The sequence below is a fragment of the Pinus tabuliformis genome, chromosome 2_1 (assembly GCF_031772625.1).
Source record: "Pinus tabuliformis cultivar Carrire ecotype Pingquan chromosome 2_1, CPIR1, whole genome shotgun sequence".
Classification (NCBI taxonomy): Eukaryota; Viridiplantae; Streptophyta; class Pinopsida; order Pinales; family Pinaceae; genus Pinus; species Pinus tabuliformis.
In genome coordinates, this window is record NC_142299.1 from 21,130,882 (window position 1) to 21,148,399 (window position 17,518).

Below are 17,518 nucleotides of genomic sequence, written 5' to 3' on the forward strand. Positions count from 1 at the left end.
AATTGCAGTTGTCCTTTTACAGAAAAAAAATCATGGATTTGAACAACCCATTGCTTTCTTTAGCAAGGCTTTAAGGGATACTGCATTAAAATATAACATAATGGAAAAAAAAGCCTTTGCATTAATAAAAGAAATCAAAGATTTTAGGGTGTATATCCTCCATTCTCACATAATTTCTTATGTACCAAATGCTGTGGTCAAGGATATTTTAACCCAAAATGGACCAGATGGTAAAAGAGGCAAATGGATTTCCATCATTCTTGAGTATGACATATAAATCAAGCCCACCAAACTTATCAAAGGACAAGGGTTAGCCAAATTGATGGTTGAGTCTAACTTTAATGCATTTGATATCAACTTTGTAGCTACATTAGATGATCAAGAGGAGCAGGTGATTCCACAATTAGATGAGGCTTTTATGACCTCGCCTTGGTATGCAGTCCTCATTTTTGTTTTATTAAATTTAAATGCTCCTCCTAGTTTAACTAAGACAAAGGCTAGATTTCTAAAATCAAAATCAGTGAAATTTTGCATCATAGGTAATGTTTTATATTGGAAAGATGCTGGTGGAATTTTACTGAAGTGTTTATTGAAAGATGATGCAAAAAGAACAATGCAGGAATTCCATGAAGGTGATTGCGATGGACATCTATACTGGAAAACCACGATTAACAAGATCCTTAGAGTTGGTTTCTACTGGCCTGCCATTTTTCCTGATGTTCATAAGAAGGTAACCTCTTGCCAAAAATTCCAAATATTTGAGGGGAAAAGAAAACTATTGCCTTTTGCTTTAAAACCCATATCTATTGAAAGTCCTTTCCAACAATGGGGATTGGATTTCATTGGAGAAATCCATCCACCATCCTCTGCCCAACACAAATGGATCCTCACAGCTACTGATTACTTCACCAAATGGATTGAGGCCACACCTTCCAGATTGGCTACTAATGTTGTTATTATCAAATTTATGGAAACCAATATCCTGTCTAGATTTGGATGTCCCAACAAGATCATTACATACAACGCTGCAGCTTTTAAGTCCAATAAAATGATAGACTTCTATAATAAGTATCATATTACTTTAGGACATTCAAATGCTTATTACCCACAGGGTAATGTTGAAAATAGCAACAAGAAATGCTAAAAATAGCATTGCTATAGATAGAATTTCAGGATATATTCCAATTTTACTTTGTACTTGAATTAAAATTGAGAATTAAAATTTGAATTTAGTGTCACCAAATGTTTGGAAAATAATTAATTAATTCATCCTGATTTAATTAGTTGGAGAAATTCAAACATGAAGTCTTTGTGAAGTCATGCAACAGTTATCCCTTTGATTGAGGAAGTTATCCCTTAATTAAGGAGATAAGGATGAGTTGTATTTGAGTTGTAATTAGTTAGCTCAGTTAACTGAGTTAAGTCCAATTAAATTAGTTCCAAACAGTTTGTGGAACTAACTGTGAGTTCAGTCAGTTGATGCATGCATGCACGCAACTAGTGTTCTCCATATAACTGAATATTCTCTCATAAATAACTCATGCATGTTAGTTCAGACAAAGACCCAATTGAGATTAAAGGCAGGGACAGTGTACTATTAGTTGCAAGAATATTCCTATGAGGAAATCTCTTGCATGCAGAAGGAATTCATTCCTTGAGGATTGCACAGTTTCTACAGAGGTCAGAGCAGTGTGTGAGGTGAGAATCACACAGGTTACAGCTGGATCACCCAGGAGAAACAATGCAAGGAAATAGGAGGCTTGGAGGGCAGAGGAGAAGGTTTGTGAGAAGCCTTGTTTTCCTATGAGCAACAGTGAGGGATTGTACTGAGAGCTAGATAGCTTGAGAGCTAAAGCTTTGTGTAATCCTGAGATATTTCCACTTGTATGATAATACAGATAGCGGGGTTTTTAGTTGAGGCTTTCCCCAGAGTATTCTTCTGTTTTTCATGTGTGATTGATTCTTCTTCTCTATTATATGTGTTTTGTTTGATCTTGCTCAAATCCATTAAGCTTCCGCAAATTTGATTGTAGAAGTAGATAAAGTATTTTTCTTTAGTACATTGCATAATCAGATTAATCTACAGTGAGAATTTCTACAGGTAATGGGTTGGTTGAATCCTCAAATAAGAGTCTGGTAAACATTATTAAAAAATTGTTAGAAGAGAACAAAAAGTCATGGCACAACAAGTTAATAAATTCACTTTGGGTTGATAGACTTACAACAAAGAAATCAATTGGCATGTCACCATACCAATTGGTTTATGGGATGGATGTTGTTTTTCCATCTTCATTAGGAGTTCCACTTGTTAGCACCTGGATTGAACCTTAGGCTAAAGGAAGGAAATTCCAGGGTAACCACAAACCACGTTTAGCCAAGTAGCTAGCCCTACTAGGCAAAGAGAGGGCTCTTTCCATAAGGATCACAGCCAAATTGACTCGATATAGAAATTGATATTAGGCTAGGTATAGTAGCACAAGGTTTGATTTTGAAGGGTTTTGCTAGATCAGGAGGAGCCATATAGTTAGGGCAAGGAAATTAGGTCAAAACTGCAGGGTGTTTGATGGGGCAAGGTAGGCACAATGATCAGAATCTTAGGGTTTGATGGATGAGGTGGAAAGATAGGTAAGGAGCTAGGAAGAGCATGTAAACCTCATGGATTCTTCCTAAACTGAAGAAAGCACAGACTGTGCAATGTCTACCCAAAACAGAGCATAAGAGTTATGGATTCTGCCTTTCAGACTTGTATACATTCACATAAAGAGTATGAAATGATGAAATGGAGTCACCAATAAATTTTAACACATCAAAACATAAGAAAAATTGAACTGAGCATCATACCACATGGATCCCAAAGAAATAGTTGCAATTTTTCATTAATCTCCTGCTTTAACTGGTACAAAATGATGTATATCAAAGCCTAAGCATCCCATTGAGTCCAATCCTTTACAATGAGAAAGAAAAAGAAGATATGGACCTCAATTCAACCTCCTCCCATCCTCACGGGTCAGATCCCTAAGATGAGGAACTAATCCATCAAAAGTTTAACAAGAAACTGGAATCTTGGCAACCCTAACAACTTGCCTCTAAAGGGAAGGAACTAATTCATTTGACTTCAAGAGAACTTTTGATCTAATGAATCTCCCCTCCAGAAACTAATATTCATATTATTTACATGCCTAGTCACCATTTATATAAGTAAAAAAATCATCCATGAGAGAAAACCCAAAAATTATAGTCATGGCACAGTCAAGTGAAAATTTAGCAGAAAATTGTCCTATGCGCAGCACCAGAAGGCTATGTGCATCACTTTTTGCAGGGCCATTTTGGAGGCCTTCCTGGTGTCCAAATTGAGCTCATGAAAGATCATTTGAAAGCCTGTCCTATCTAATTTCCAAATATGTATTTAGTTTCCCATTTGACCCCTCAAAAACTATTTCTCCCAATACTTGTTCTATGCGCAACGCCATGGTCAAAAAGAGGGCAAAAAGGTCATTTTTTGGGTGTTTTCTGACCTTTTGACCAACCAGTTTTGCTCCAAAAGCTTAGAAAATGAACAAGGAGCATGCTTAAATCATTTGAAATCCAATGGTGGTCTTCTTTTGGTCATTGGATGCTCCTAGGAAAAGCGCAGCGACAGTGGTGTTGCGCATACAACCAAATTAGCATAAAATTGTCCTATGCGCAGCACTTTTTTCAGGCCACTTTTGGAGGCCTTCCCAGTGTCCAAATTAGGCTTGAGATAGCTTATAGATAGCTCGTTGGAATTATTTTCAAGTCTAATTTCCAAATATGCCTTTAGTTTCCCATTTAGAGTTGATTTGACCCCTCAAAAACGGATTCTCCCAAGTTTGCTCCAGAAGTGCAGCAACTCTCCTGTGACACCTGTAGGTTTGACATTTCTCCAAAACCATGACACCTTTATAAAAACTGAATGAGTTTTTTCTTCCTTGTTCTATGATGGACAAAAAACTCTCTCACTTTTGTCAAATTCATCTTTTCTTGGTCAAAAACACAGTTTGAAGAAAAACTGGCCCTTATGTGTGGTGAATGACTTGTCCCTTGGAATGACTTCTTGAAAAATGATGGAGACCTGATGTTGATGATATGAAATGGCCTCATACATGCTGATATCCCTTATTCCTCCTCTGCTCAGATATTTTTGATTCCATAGCAAACCCTAGTTCAGTGGGAGAGGAAATTAGGGTTTAGTGAAGGGAAAACAGGGGATTTGTAGAAATTTATAGGAATGAAGGGAATCAAAGGGGATAGGGGGCTTCTAAATTATTAGGAAATTTTTGGGAGGTAGGAAGGATGTTAGGAAGTAGGGGAAACTGGAATTTCAAGGATTTGAGTGAGGGGAAGGGGTCCAAAAGGGCAAAACACAGGCCTAGTCTAGAAAAGTGTCAAAAGCATAGCAATAAGCTAGGGTTTGTAGAAAAATGATGATTTTGAGTGATAGGAGTGATGGAAAGTATTTAGGAAGGTATATTAAGGATAGGGGAAGGTGTAAGAGCATCAGGATACAAATTTTGTTGATGATTTAACCATGAAGGTCATGAAACCAAGAAAAATGCCCTCAAAACCCTAGGAGAGGGAAATGAGAGGAATGGGCATGGGAAAAGGTCAAGGGAGGCAGATGGAGCGTAGGTGAGTGAGATATCAATGGATAAGAGTGCAAATGATCCTTCCCTTGGTATTTGATGGTCTTTATACCTTGTTTAGATTTTCAAAATTAGTCTTGGGACCCACTTTTTCTTTCTCAAACTTGACTTGTCTTTTACAATTTACCCTTGGAATTGATCTTCTGATTTGATTTTTGTGGAGCGATAAAAAGGTGTCTTGTGAACTCCTAATTACCTCACATTAATTATCAACCCAGGGACGACTTTTTATTTCAAGAGTGTACTCTGTCTGAGGCGGCTATTTACTTAAGAGTAATGTTTTGCAGTATAGAGATTAAAACCCGCAAGTAAATGAATGCTTGAAACAAAATCTAAAGCAAGAAACTGAAATGTTCTAAACTAAATCATTCATTCAAATAACCATCAATCGAGGATATGGTAGCAATAACTCAGTCCTCTAGAAATTGATGAAGGAAAAAGGAATTAGAGTATGGATCATGGATCTGGGAGCATAATAGCGTCTGCTGTGTCTCACGACAGCCTTGATCCTCCTCTCACACCAAAGCAATAAATGCAAGAAAAAGGAAATGGAACAGCAAGAAAGCAGAATGGAATGGCAATTCAGAAAATGAAATAGCAAGTCTAAAATGGAACGGCCGTAAATGGAATAGCAACTGGAATTAAAAGAACTGAACGACAAACTCTAATTTAATGGAAGCAAACAACAACCAAGCCAAATCAAATAAATTAGAAAACAAAAGGAAATAAAATGGCAACTAATTGGAAATGAAATATGGAGCAGCCTACGGTGCTGAAATAAATAATGCACACAGCGCACAGCGATATTAAGAAATGGTAATCTGAGTCCGATACGCAAATATTAATCCTGGTTAGAAAGGGTAGCGATTGCAATTCATAATGGAACCACGATGTCAATTGAACAACAATCGTATGAAGTATAAACCATGGACAAACATAATAATACCAGCTTAAGAAGGTTGCAGCTTGATTACTCTGCAATTAAATCATTTTGTAGAGAACATCAATGTTACATTAACGACTTTCTTGTTGCAGAGAGCGATATATGAAATATAACAGAACTGCAATATAAGATAATAAATCACACCAGATTACCAATACAAACCACGCATAAATCAAAAAGATAATATACAGCAGCAGCAGCGTATTCCGCCATAGGCTGGGCCCTTAGCCGCCAGCGGATGCTGCGGGATCACTTCAGAATAAGAAGAATGAACAGCAATTCCCAATTCATTTATTAATCAGCCAATTGGAATCATTACAACAGCAAAAGCTACAGCATGAATAATCCACCACCGTTGTCCATCATTTCTCTATCATTCTTCCATCATCACGTCTCTCTCCAATCTGCCTCCGTCTCTGATCTTGGGTTTCATTAAATAGAGAAAGATCAGAGTATAGATAATTACAATCATGATTTCTCTTACAAATTTAGGTTGATTCCAACCCATTGATCAACAAGAACAAGGCGGATTTGGGTTTGCAGCTAAGATTTGGAGGGCGGCCGCAACAGCAAATCCCAGAAAATCGTGTTCAAAGAACCCTGCGTTTCTCCCTGTACAAGCCGAATTTGGGAAAACTGTTCTTATTGAAGATAATTGGGCCCGTTCTGGACAAAACCCATGTTCCAGATTTTCCAAATTCGTCTTCATTTGCTCAGAATATTAACCGCAAAACTGTCACTCCTTAAACCAGCGAATTTCTGAGTTGGCTGATTTAAAAATCAAATCTTCAATTTGGAAGTTACTTTGGAGGCTAAGAATGGCGAATGATGTTACAACCAACTTATTAGAACTATCATTGATAAATTAATGCATAATAATCAATTTATTAAAAATAAAAGAGAATAAATAACATTCATCCATGAGAGCATAAATTATTTATAAAATGGATTTAAATGATAAATTATAATAAATGTCATGATGAAGAATGGTGGAAATGGGTGGAATAAACCTTCACAAGCGAGAATAATCATGGCATATTAACGACCCCACAATTTTCTTAGTGGATTTGGAAACATAATGACTTTGAAACTCTTTCTTTTGGATGATGAAACTTTGAACTTACAACACTTGGAACCATGAGAATTATTACATATTAAAACCATAAAATTACATTTTTGCTTGAATATTCAAATTACAAACTATTTTGCTGATGAAATCTTGTTTATTCTTACTCCCTCACTTGCTGGTCTTTTATGCAGGAGATGGTGTTTTAGTGGACCTTGGAAACCCTAAGACCTAATGGAGACTTTGAATGGTTGTAACCATTATGAAAATGACTGTCATGATTGATACAAATGGCATGATAAAAATAACTTTATGAATAATGTACAGTCAACAAGATATGAAACTATGGCAGCGAGTAATCACATTTAGAGAAGAGTGATGTTTTTGAACTAGGACTAGCATCAGTGACCAATTTTTTGCATGACCTAGTGGAATGATAAAAAATTCTAAGTGGGACCCTTAAAAAGATATGAAAAGAGGATTTTTTATCACTGATGGCAGTGTGAAAATACTGACTCTAACATTGGCTCCATTGGGGATGGTAGCTCCTTGGAGGTGCCAAGACCACTGTAGACAAAGTAGCCTTGTCCATTGGGCATGGAGTAAAAAAAAAAAAAAAAAACTCAATCTGAAATACATGACTGAATATTGATGACTCAAAGACACAAACTGACTTTTACTCAAATGAAAACTGACTCAATACTAAAACATAACTGACAAACTAAAAAAGATGCTCAAAATGGAGCTTATTCAATAAAACCTACTCTAACTATTCCATTCATCACCTGATCAAGTGAAATCAAACAACCAATGAAACCAAGTAAGCATTATGGCTGTTGTTTGAATTCTCCCCAAGTGCTTGTTTATGAACAAGAACAGAGAACTACTGAAAGGCACTCCCATGAAAATTTGTCAACAAATTGAATCTTGATGAAATTACAAAGCACGAGCCCACCTACTGACCTCAAGAATGCTGTGAAAGTATCTTCATCGTAATACATATTGATTTCCAGCCCATCTAATACGTTACTGCTCCACTCTAGGTAGTCTTCGTACTTTTGTTTTAAAATTTTCCTTACATCTATGTTTTCTTTCTTTGATGACTGCAGCAAATTGAAAAAAGGATCCTGAAATTGACGAATGACTAATTTTTCTTGATGATCAACACAAAACAAAAATATTCTTCATTACTCTCCTGACATGACTGCAAATCTTGGTATGAGCTTTGTAATGAAACTCCTGCTGAAAAAGACAATGAAGTCAGTTGTCAGATCAAGTTGATATCAACATTCTTTTCAGGCTCATAGTTAGCTAATGGAGGACTTTTACTACAGATATCATCCAACACATTAGCTATTGGGTCATGAAAAACTTGCAAAGATTGTTGCAACCTATTTTCCATCAGTTGTAATGAGACTGCATGAAACTCTACAGGTTGCTCATCCTTTGCTTTAGATATATTATGAAAATTTTTCTTTAAAAATTGAAATGTTTCAAAACATAGTGGTACAGAGTGATCTTGCATCATTTGATCATATGTTTCAGCTTCCAAGACTTCATCTGCAATTTGAAATTCAATGGAACTCGGTGGCTGCAAATCTAGAGCTAGGGAGGCTTCTATGTCGCAAATTATTTCCTCGAACAATTCATGAGAAGGTTTATCCTTTATAGTGTTGACCACTCACTTATCTGCTTGCTTATAGTTTTCTCTTATTTTTACAAATGAGGAGAAACACAAGGGTAAGGAGCTCTGATCAAAATTTTGATTATCCTCTTGATTGTCAAGATCAAAACTCAATGAATGTTGATTTCTAATCGCATCAAAGTTACCTCTGATGAACTGAAATGAAGTAAAACAAAGAGGCAAAGATCCTTCACTTACTTCCAAATTTTTAGCACTTTCCTCATCACTATCATAGCTGATATGCTTCGGCTGATTACTGTATTCGAGCTGCTGAAACTGAACTTCCTCCTCCCACAAACTAGCTGCTGATTGCTCTGCAAGATTAGCTTCTGTTTGGAGAACATAATAATTTTCGTACTGATAAACCTTTGGCAGATCATCAATATAAGTAATGTCACCAATCATACACATTATTATTATCATATTGTTTCTCCTCGGATTGATCTACAAATCCATTTTCAAATCTATGGTAGCTAGGGTTAGCAAGAAAATTTTAGGGCTAGCAATCTTTTCTTTTGCTGGGACAGGTGGGTCATGGTGATCTTGAATAGAAAATTCATCTCTCAAGGTGATTCTTTGCATCATTTCTTCCATTTTACTTACCAAAATCTCAAGCTTTACCTCTGAAGATGTTAGGTGCTTTACAATGTTCTCCCTCTCTTCTTCCTTCAGCTTTGCCCTTCTGATCAACAAATTAGCTTCTACATCTACTGCACCATTCTGTGTTGGCATTATTATTCTGGTTTGTCTCTATGGTACAGGTGTTGTACTTGATGGCAACTCACTCAAGTGGAAAAACTCTATTCAGGCTCTCAAAATGATGGAAAATAAGAGGTTCGCAGGTGCATCGTTCAAAAGGTGCGGACCCGCAGGTTCGCTGACCAAGAAGTGCGGACATACCCGCAGGTTATCCGTTCAGAAGGTGCGGACCCCAGTTCACTCACTCCAATGCACAGAAGCGTGCTCACGTGGGGTTTCTTATGTTTGGCCCTTGGTATTTAGCCCGTCGATTCATGATCCTATGGTTTTGGCCCGTGGTATAGGATCTAAATTATTGAACCCCGGTTGGATCCCTTGTATTGGTTTTCGATGGTTTTGTCCCATGGTGTGAATAAGGGCTTGACTATAAAAAGGAAAGGAGATCACTTGGCTAGACACTTGTGAAATTTGAATATCTTAAGATCTGAAATTTTGGGTGATTGGTTTTAAAAGCTAGATCTAAATCAAGGTGAAAACTTAAGGCGAATCTATTGATAAGTCGTGATCTCTCGGGCGCATGACCAGATCTGTGGATCTGACTGTGTGTGGCACATTATAGGACTGTTAATTTGGCTCTATTCAGAGGCCCGCAGGCGATCCACAGCGCAGGTGCGGGGGTCCACAGCACAGCAGAAGGCGTAGGTGCGGGAATCTGCAGCGCAGCAAAAGACACAGTGCGAGGTACGTAGAGCAGCAAAAATCACAGTGCGGAGGTACACAGAGGAACAAAAGGACCAGTGTGGGGATACACTGTCAGGCAGATAGTGCAGGTGCAGATCTGAGCTGAGGTACGCAGTGCAGCGGAAGGAGTAGGTGCGGAGGTACGCAGAGCAGAAGAAGGACCAGGTGCAGATCTACACAGTTTAGGCACAGAAAAGCTGTGGATATCCGCAGGTTTATATTGGTGAAGTTGTGGACTTTTCTTGAAATATTTGTTGGCTGCCTTTTATCTATTGCTGCAGAGTTCTGGGTTTAGATTACTGGTATTACTTTTCTGTTTACAGCATTCTAAGAAGTTGGGTGATTCATTGGTTGATTGTATAACGAGATTGGGTGATTCACATGTACTTGATAATTATTTGATCTTCTTGGATCCAGTCTGAAAATTAATGAAACATGGTCCTTAAAGAAGTAAAAGAGAAAAGGGGGTTGTAGCTCCCTTCTAGGAGAGACTGGAAAATGAGAGAGAGTTGTAGCTCTCTGCAGGTTGCAGCCTGTGTACTGGTAAAGGACTGCACCAGTACAAAATCCTTGTAAAAGAAGTTTATAATTGAAAGAAGATAGAGACATATTGCAACAGGTGGTTTTCACCCACATTGGGTTTCCACCTTATATCTGGTGTTATTTGGTGTGCCTATCTATTTTTCTTGTTCTTGTTCATTATTATATGGTACTGACATACAAATTAATGATCAATATCTAAAGAATAAATTAAAGTATAAATCTGGAAGGTATATTGAAAAGAATTTGATAATACTGATTCACCCCCCCTCTCAGTATTATTTCCAACAATTGGTATCAGAGCAGGTCCTTCAGAAGAAGCTTGATCGCTTGAAGGAAGATCTTTCATCATGGGAACCTATGAGAGGGAAGCATCAATCAGGCCACTGATTTTTGATGGGACAAACTTCGTATATTGGAAGGTAAGAGTTACTCCCTATCTTCAATCTCTTGGTATAGAAGTCTGGGATATCATAGACACAAGGTACGCTTTTCCATCAGCAACTCTTACAGATCCGGCTGAGAAGAAGAAATATGAAACAAATGCAAAGGCGATCAATACTCTTCTAGGATGTCTATCTCAATCAGAATTCATGAAGGTTATGCAGTATAAATCCGCAAAAGAAATATGGGACAAGATTGTTCTGAGCTATGAAGGAGATGATCAAGTAAAACGAGCAAAACTTCAAACCCTCAGAATTCAGTATGAAAATATCATAATGTACAATGATGAAAGTGTGGCTAGCTATTTTCTTCATGTAGATGAGATCGTTAATTGTATGAAAAATTTGGGTGAAGAAATAAAAGAGGCCATTGTGGTTGAAAAAGTTATAAGATCTGTGTCCCCTAGGTTTGAATCTAAAGTTTTTGCAATAGAAGAAAAATAGAATCTACAAAACCATAAAATGTCACAGCTGCACGGAATTCTAACTGCTTATGAAATGAGGAAAGGAGGTCCATCATACAGGAGAGAAGTTGCCTTCAAGGCTTCAGGCAAAGGAGAGTACTATGAGTCAGGACACGTGTCAGAAGAAGAAGAAGAATCAAATTTTGTCAGAAATCTTCAACGGGGTACTGGAAGATTCAGAGGTAAGTTACCTTTCAAATGTTTCGCTTGTGGAAGAGTAAGTCACTATGCTGCCAAATGTCCTCATACGGATAAGATTGACAAGGGGAAGGAACCTGTTAGATGGAACAAGAAACAAAATGCAACTAAGAAAAGCTATTACACTCATGAAGACAGTGATGGACTATCAAATAGTGATGAAGATGAACGAGGTAATCACTATAAACTGTTAATGGCTTTTGAAGATGATGATTACATGGATTCTATATATGTGGATGGCTTTTATGAAGAGATTTCTAGACTCAATACATGTTTAGAAGAAAAGAATGTGATCATTGATACTCTGCAGTTTCAACTTGATGAAAAAGAAAAATTTCTTGAGAAGTTAGAATGTGAAATTGTTGGCCTTAGAAAAGAAATTGTTAATCTTAAATTTGTTAAAGCATCTGAAACTCTAGATGAGATTATCAATGTACAACGTTCTCCACTAATCAAGACAGGTCTAGGATATAATGGAGAAACTTCTCAAGCATCCACCTCCAAAAGTTATCTTGATGCAGCAAGGAGGAGCGAGCAAAGGCCTAATAGAAATCATCAGGTAAATTAGGGGCAATCCACCTTAAGGATGAACAAAAGCTACAACCAGCCACAAGTAAAATCTTCTCAATTTGCCTCAAGAATGGATGATAATAGAAACTACAATCATTTGGCAGGTAGATTTGATAATCGCATAAGTTTCTTCAATGGTCAATGTTTCTCTTGCCATAACTTTGGTCATAAAGCAGCTCAATTTGTTGCCTATAAGACAATCATGACTAGAGAAGCTCAAAAACAAAGAAGTATGTCTAGAATCACAAAGAGGACCTATAACAACTTTTCCGCCCTTGAAAGTGAAATTGAATGTTCTATTTGTAATAACTTCGGTCATGAAGATTCTGAATGCAGGAGCAGGTTTCGGAAGACAACTCAGAAGGAACAAATCTCAAATGCCAGAACATGGAGAATGAAGGAACCGCAACCAGAAATATGTGGGATAGCTTTATATGCAGAAGGACAGGAAAATCACTGGTACATCGACAGCGGATGTTCGAAACATATGACAGGTGATAAAGAAAAACTTGAATCATATACTGCTTTAGAAAAGGGAAAGAAAGTTTCTTTTGGAAATGATACCCCTGCAGCCATAAAAGGAAAAGGCACTGCTCAGTTGAAAGGAAAGGTCAAAGCTGGGAATGTTTTGTATGTTGATGAGTTGAAGCATAATATACTAAGTGTCAGTCAGATGTGTGATCAAGGAACTGAGGTAATATTTCGATCAAATGGATGTAGTGTTTGTGATCTTGATACAGGGAAAATAGTGATCAAAGGCATAAGAACTCCAAATAATTTATATATATTTGAAGAAGGACAACAACAATACTGTTTGTGCAAGGATGATGAACACTGGTTATGGCACCGGAGATTGGGGCATCTAAGCTTTTCACAAATAAGGAAAGCATGCAAATACCAAGCAGTTCGTGGTCTTCCAGATATCAAAATTCCAAACAACACAATATGCAAATCATGTCCGTTTGGTAAGCAAACCATAACTAACTTCCCTGAGAAGGAAGGATCAGCTAGCAGGCCTCTTGAGATAGTCCATACAGATGTATGTGGTCCATTTAGGACAAGGTCACCTCGAGGAGAAGAATACTTTATATTATTCATTGACGACTTCTCCAGGATGGTTTGGTTAGGAATTATGAAGCACAAAGACGAAGCATTCGAAAAATTCAAATCCTTCAAAGCCTTGGCTGAAAATGAATCAGATCACAAAATTAAGTGTCTCAGATCCGAAAGAGGTGGGGAGTTTACCTCAAATGAATTTTTCAATTTCTGTGAAGAAAATAGAATAAGAAGGGAATTCTCTACAGCTAGGACTCCTCAGCAAAATGGAGTGGTAGAAAGGATGAACAGAACAGTCCAACAAATGGCTCATGCTATGCTTGATGAGTTTGGAACTCCCGCAACCTTTTGGGGTGAAGCTGCATTTTTTGCGGTTGTTATTCTCAACAAAACAAATGTCTGAGTGAACAACACTCAAACTCCTCATGAGTTCTGGTATGGCGAGACTCCTTCGGTAAAGCATTTCAAAATTTTTGGAAGCAAATGCTATATTAAGAATAATGATGAACAACTTGGAAAACTTGAACCTAGAGTAGATGAAGGCATTCTCCTTGGTTATTCTCCCCACAACAAAGCATATAAGTGTTACAATAAAAGACTTGGAAGAATTGTTGACAGCATTGATGTAGTGGTTGATGAAAAAGGATACATTCATAGGCAAGTAAATTATGAAAATATCGAAGAGGATGAAGACTACTCTCCAAATCAGACTGATGATGAAGAAGAACCTCAAGAGGTACTAGAGGAACAGATAAGGATAGAAGAGAAGAATCCATCCAGGTACGTTCAGAAGAATCATCTAGAATCTCAGATTTTGGGGCAGAAAGAGGCAGGGGTACAAACAAGAAGAACAATTGCAGAAGCCTCAAGCTATTTGGCATTGCTCTCCTCCACGGAACCACAAAATGTAAGAGAGGCATGCAAAGATGAATGCTGGGTCAAGGCAATGGATGAAGAACTTGAGCAGATCGAAAAGAACAACACTTTGGAGTTGGTTCCTAGACCAAAAGATAAGAATGTCATAGGGACAAAATGGATCTTCAAAAATAAGTTGAATGAAAATGGGGAAGTAATTAGAAACAAGGCTAGACTTGTTTGTAAAGGGTATGCTCAACAAGAAGGAATAAACTTTGAAGAAACTTTTTCTCCCGTTGCTAGACTTGAGGCCATCCGAATGTTCCTTGCTCTCTCAAGCTTTCAGAAGTTCAAAGTATTTCAAATGGACGTGAAATCAGCCTTTCTGAATGGAGACTTAGAAGAAGAAGTGTACATTGAGTAACCAGATGGTTTCATCCTTGGGAATGATCCAAATCTTGTATTCAGACTAAAAAGGGCTCTCTATGGTCTTAAACAGGCTCCAAGGGCTTGGTACTACTGTTTGGACAAATATCTTCATCAACAAGGTTTTTCAAAGGGATCAACAGATAGCAATCTTTATATAAAAATTGAAAATGAAAAATTGCTAATACTTGTTGTGTATGTAGATGATATTATCTTTGGCAGCAATGAAGAAGCTATGAGTCAAAGCTTTGCCTTGGTGATGCAGAAAGAATTCGAAATGTCTTTGCTTGGAGAACTGACATATTTTCTTGGATTGCAAATCCAACAAAATGAAGGCGGGATCTTCTTGTCTCAAACCAAGTATCTCAAGCAGATTTTGAAGAAATATGGCATGGAAGATGCAAAACCAGTATGTACCCCCATGGTCACAGGATGTAGCCTCAGTGCAAATGATGAATCAGCAGCAGTGCATCAACCAACCTACAGATCTATGATTGGAAGTCTACTTTATTTGACAGGTACCCGACCAGACATCATGCTTGCAGTGGCAATAGTTGGAATATTTCAGGCAAATCCAAAGGAAACTCATCTTCAGGCAGTGAAGAGAATTTTCAGGTACCTTCAAGGAACTCAAAACTATGGCTTATGGTATCCTAGAGATACAAATCTCACACTTCATGCTTATACAGATGCAGATTGGGCCGGAAGCGTGGATGACAGGAAGAGCACAAGTGGTGGTGCATTCTTTATGGGTTCTAGATTAGTATCTTGGTTCAGCAAGAAATAGAGTTCGATTGCTTTATCTACAACTGAAGCGGAATATGTGGCTGTTGCATCTTGCTGCACTCAACTCCTTTGGATGATGCAGACCTTGCAGGATTTTCAAATCACTTGTACACCACCTATCTCCATCTTATGTGATAATACAAGTGCAATCAACATTTCAAAGAACCCAGTCATGCATTCAAAGACCAAGCACATACCGATCAAGTATCACTTTCTCAGGGAACAAGTGCTTGAACAAAAGGTCAAGTTGGAGTATGTTCCTTCTAAGGAACAAGTTGCTAATATACTCACCAAACCATTGCCCAGGGAGACCTTTGAATACCTCAGGCAAAAGCTGGGGGTTGTTGATGCATCATCTTGTTGTTGTATCTCATCTGTTGGTTGTATGCAAGTTTCATATGGGGTATACGCGTACATTTTCTGGGTTGCGGATTGGTCGAAGATCGAATGGCACAGGTTCAGGGGGAGCATATATTCTTCTAATAATGCATTGTTGGCATTATGGTAGAAGATCTTGCAGGAAGTACAGAAGGAGAACATGGATGATTATCTAAATATTGTTGCAATATGTCTCTATCTCTTTCACGGTCATTTATGGTGTTTGGTGGATTATGGTTCTTCTTGAAGAATTTTTTTCTTCTTTTGCAGATCTGATCTATAGTCAAGGGGAGCATGATCAGCAAAGCAAAGGCTTAAGCATGTTCTCAGGGGGAGCATAACCCTTTGCCCTTGATGTCAAAGGGGGAGAATGAGGTTGAGTATCTTGAGGTTGCCATCAAGTCCAAAGGGGGAGTTTGTTGGCATTATGATTCTGGTTTGGCTCTATGGTACAGGTGTTGTACTTGATGGAAACTCACTCAAGTGGAAAAACTTTGTTCAGACTCTCAAAATGATGGAAAATAAGAGGTTCGCAGGTGCATCGTGCAAAAGGTGCGGACCCGCAAGTTCGCCGACCAGGAAGTGCGGACATACCCGTAGGTTATCCGTTCAGAAGGTGCAGACCCCAGTTCACTCACTCTAATGCACAGAAGCGCGCTCACGTGGGGTTTCTTATGTTTTTCCCTTGGTATTTAGCTCGTTGATTCATGATCCTATGGTTTTGGCCCGTGGTATAGGATCTAAATTATTGAACCCCGGTTTGGATCCCTTGTATTGGTTTTTGATGGTTTTCTCCCATGGTGTGAATAAGGGCTTGGCTATAAAAAGGAAAGGAGATCACTTGGCTAGACACTTGTGAAATTTGAATATCTTAAGATCTGAAATTTTGGGTGATTGGTTTTAAAAGCTAGATCTAATTCAAGGTGAAAACTTAAGGCGAATCTATTGACAAGTCGTGATCTCTCGAGCGCATGACCAGATCTGTGGATCTGACTGTGTGTGGCACATTGGAGGACTGTTAATTTGGCTCTATTCAAAGGTCCGCAGGCGATCCACAGCACAGGTGTGGGGGTCCGCAGCGCAGCAGAAGGCACAAGTGCAGGAATCTGAAGCGCAGCAAAAGACGCAGTGCAAGGTACACAGAGCAGCAGAAATCACAATGCGGAGGTACGCAGAGGAACAAAAGGACCAGTGCGAGGATACGCTGTCAGGCAGACAGTGCAGGTGTGGATCTGAGCTGAGGTACGCAGTGCAGTGGAAGGAGTAGGTGCGGAGGTACGCAGAGCAGAAGAAGGACCAGGTGCGGATCTGCGCAGTTCAGGCACAGAAAAGCTGCGGATATCCACAGGTTTATATTGGTGAAGTTGCAGACTTTTCTTGAAATATTTGTTGGCTGCCTTTTATCTATTGTTGCAGAGTTCTGGGTTTAGATTACTAGTATTACTTTTCTGTTTACAACATTTTGAGAAGTTGGGTGATTCATTGGTTGATTGTATAACGAGATTGGGTGATTCACATGTACTTGATGATTATTTGATCTTCTTGGATCCAGTCTGAAAATTAATGAAATGTGGTCCTTAAAGAAGTAAAAGAGCAAAGGGGGTTGTAGCTTCCTTCCAGGAGAGACTGGAAAACGAGAAAGAGTTGTAGCTCTCTGTAGGTTGCTTCCTGTGTACTGGTAAAGGACTACACCAGTACAAAATCCTTGTAAAAGAAGTTTCTAATTGAAAGAAGATAGAGACATATTGCAGCAGGTGGTTTTCACCCACATTGGGTTTCCACCTTATATCCGGTGTTCTTTGGTGTGCCTATCTATTTTTTTTGTTCGTGTTCATTATTATATGGTACTGACATACAAATTAATGATCAATATATGAAGAATAAATTAAAGTATAAATCTGGAAGGTATATTGAAAAGACTTTGATAATACTGATTCACCCCCCCTCTCAGTATTATTTCCAACATTCTGCATCTCTTCAAGTGTTGCAAGGTTCCTTTCCCTCA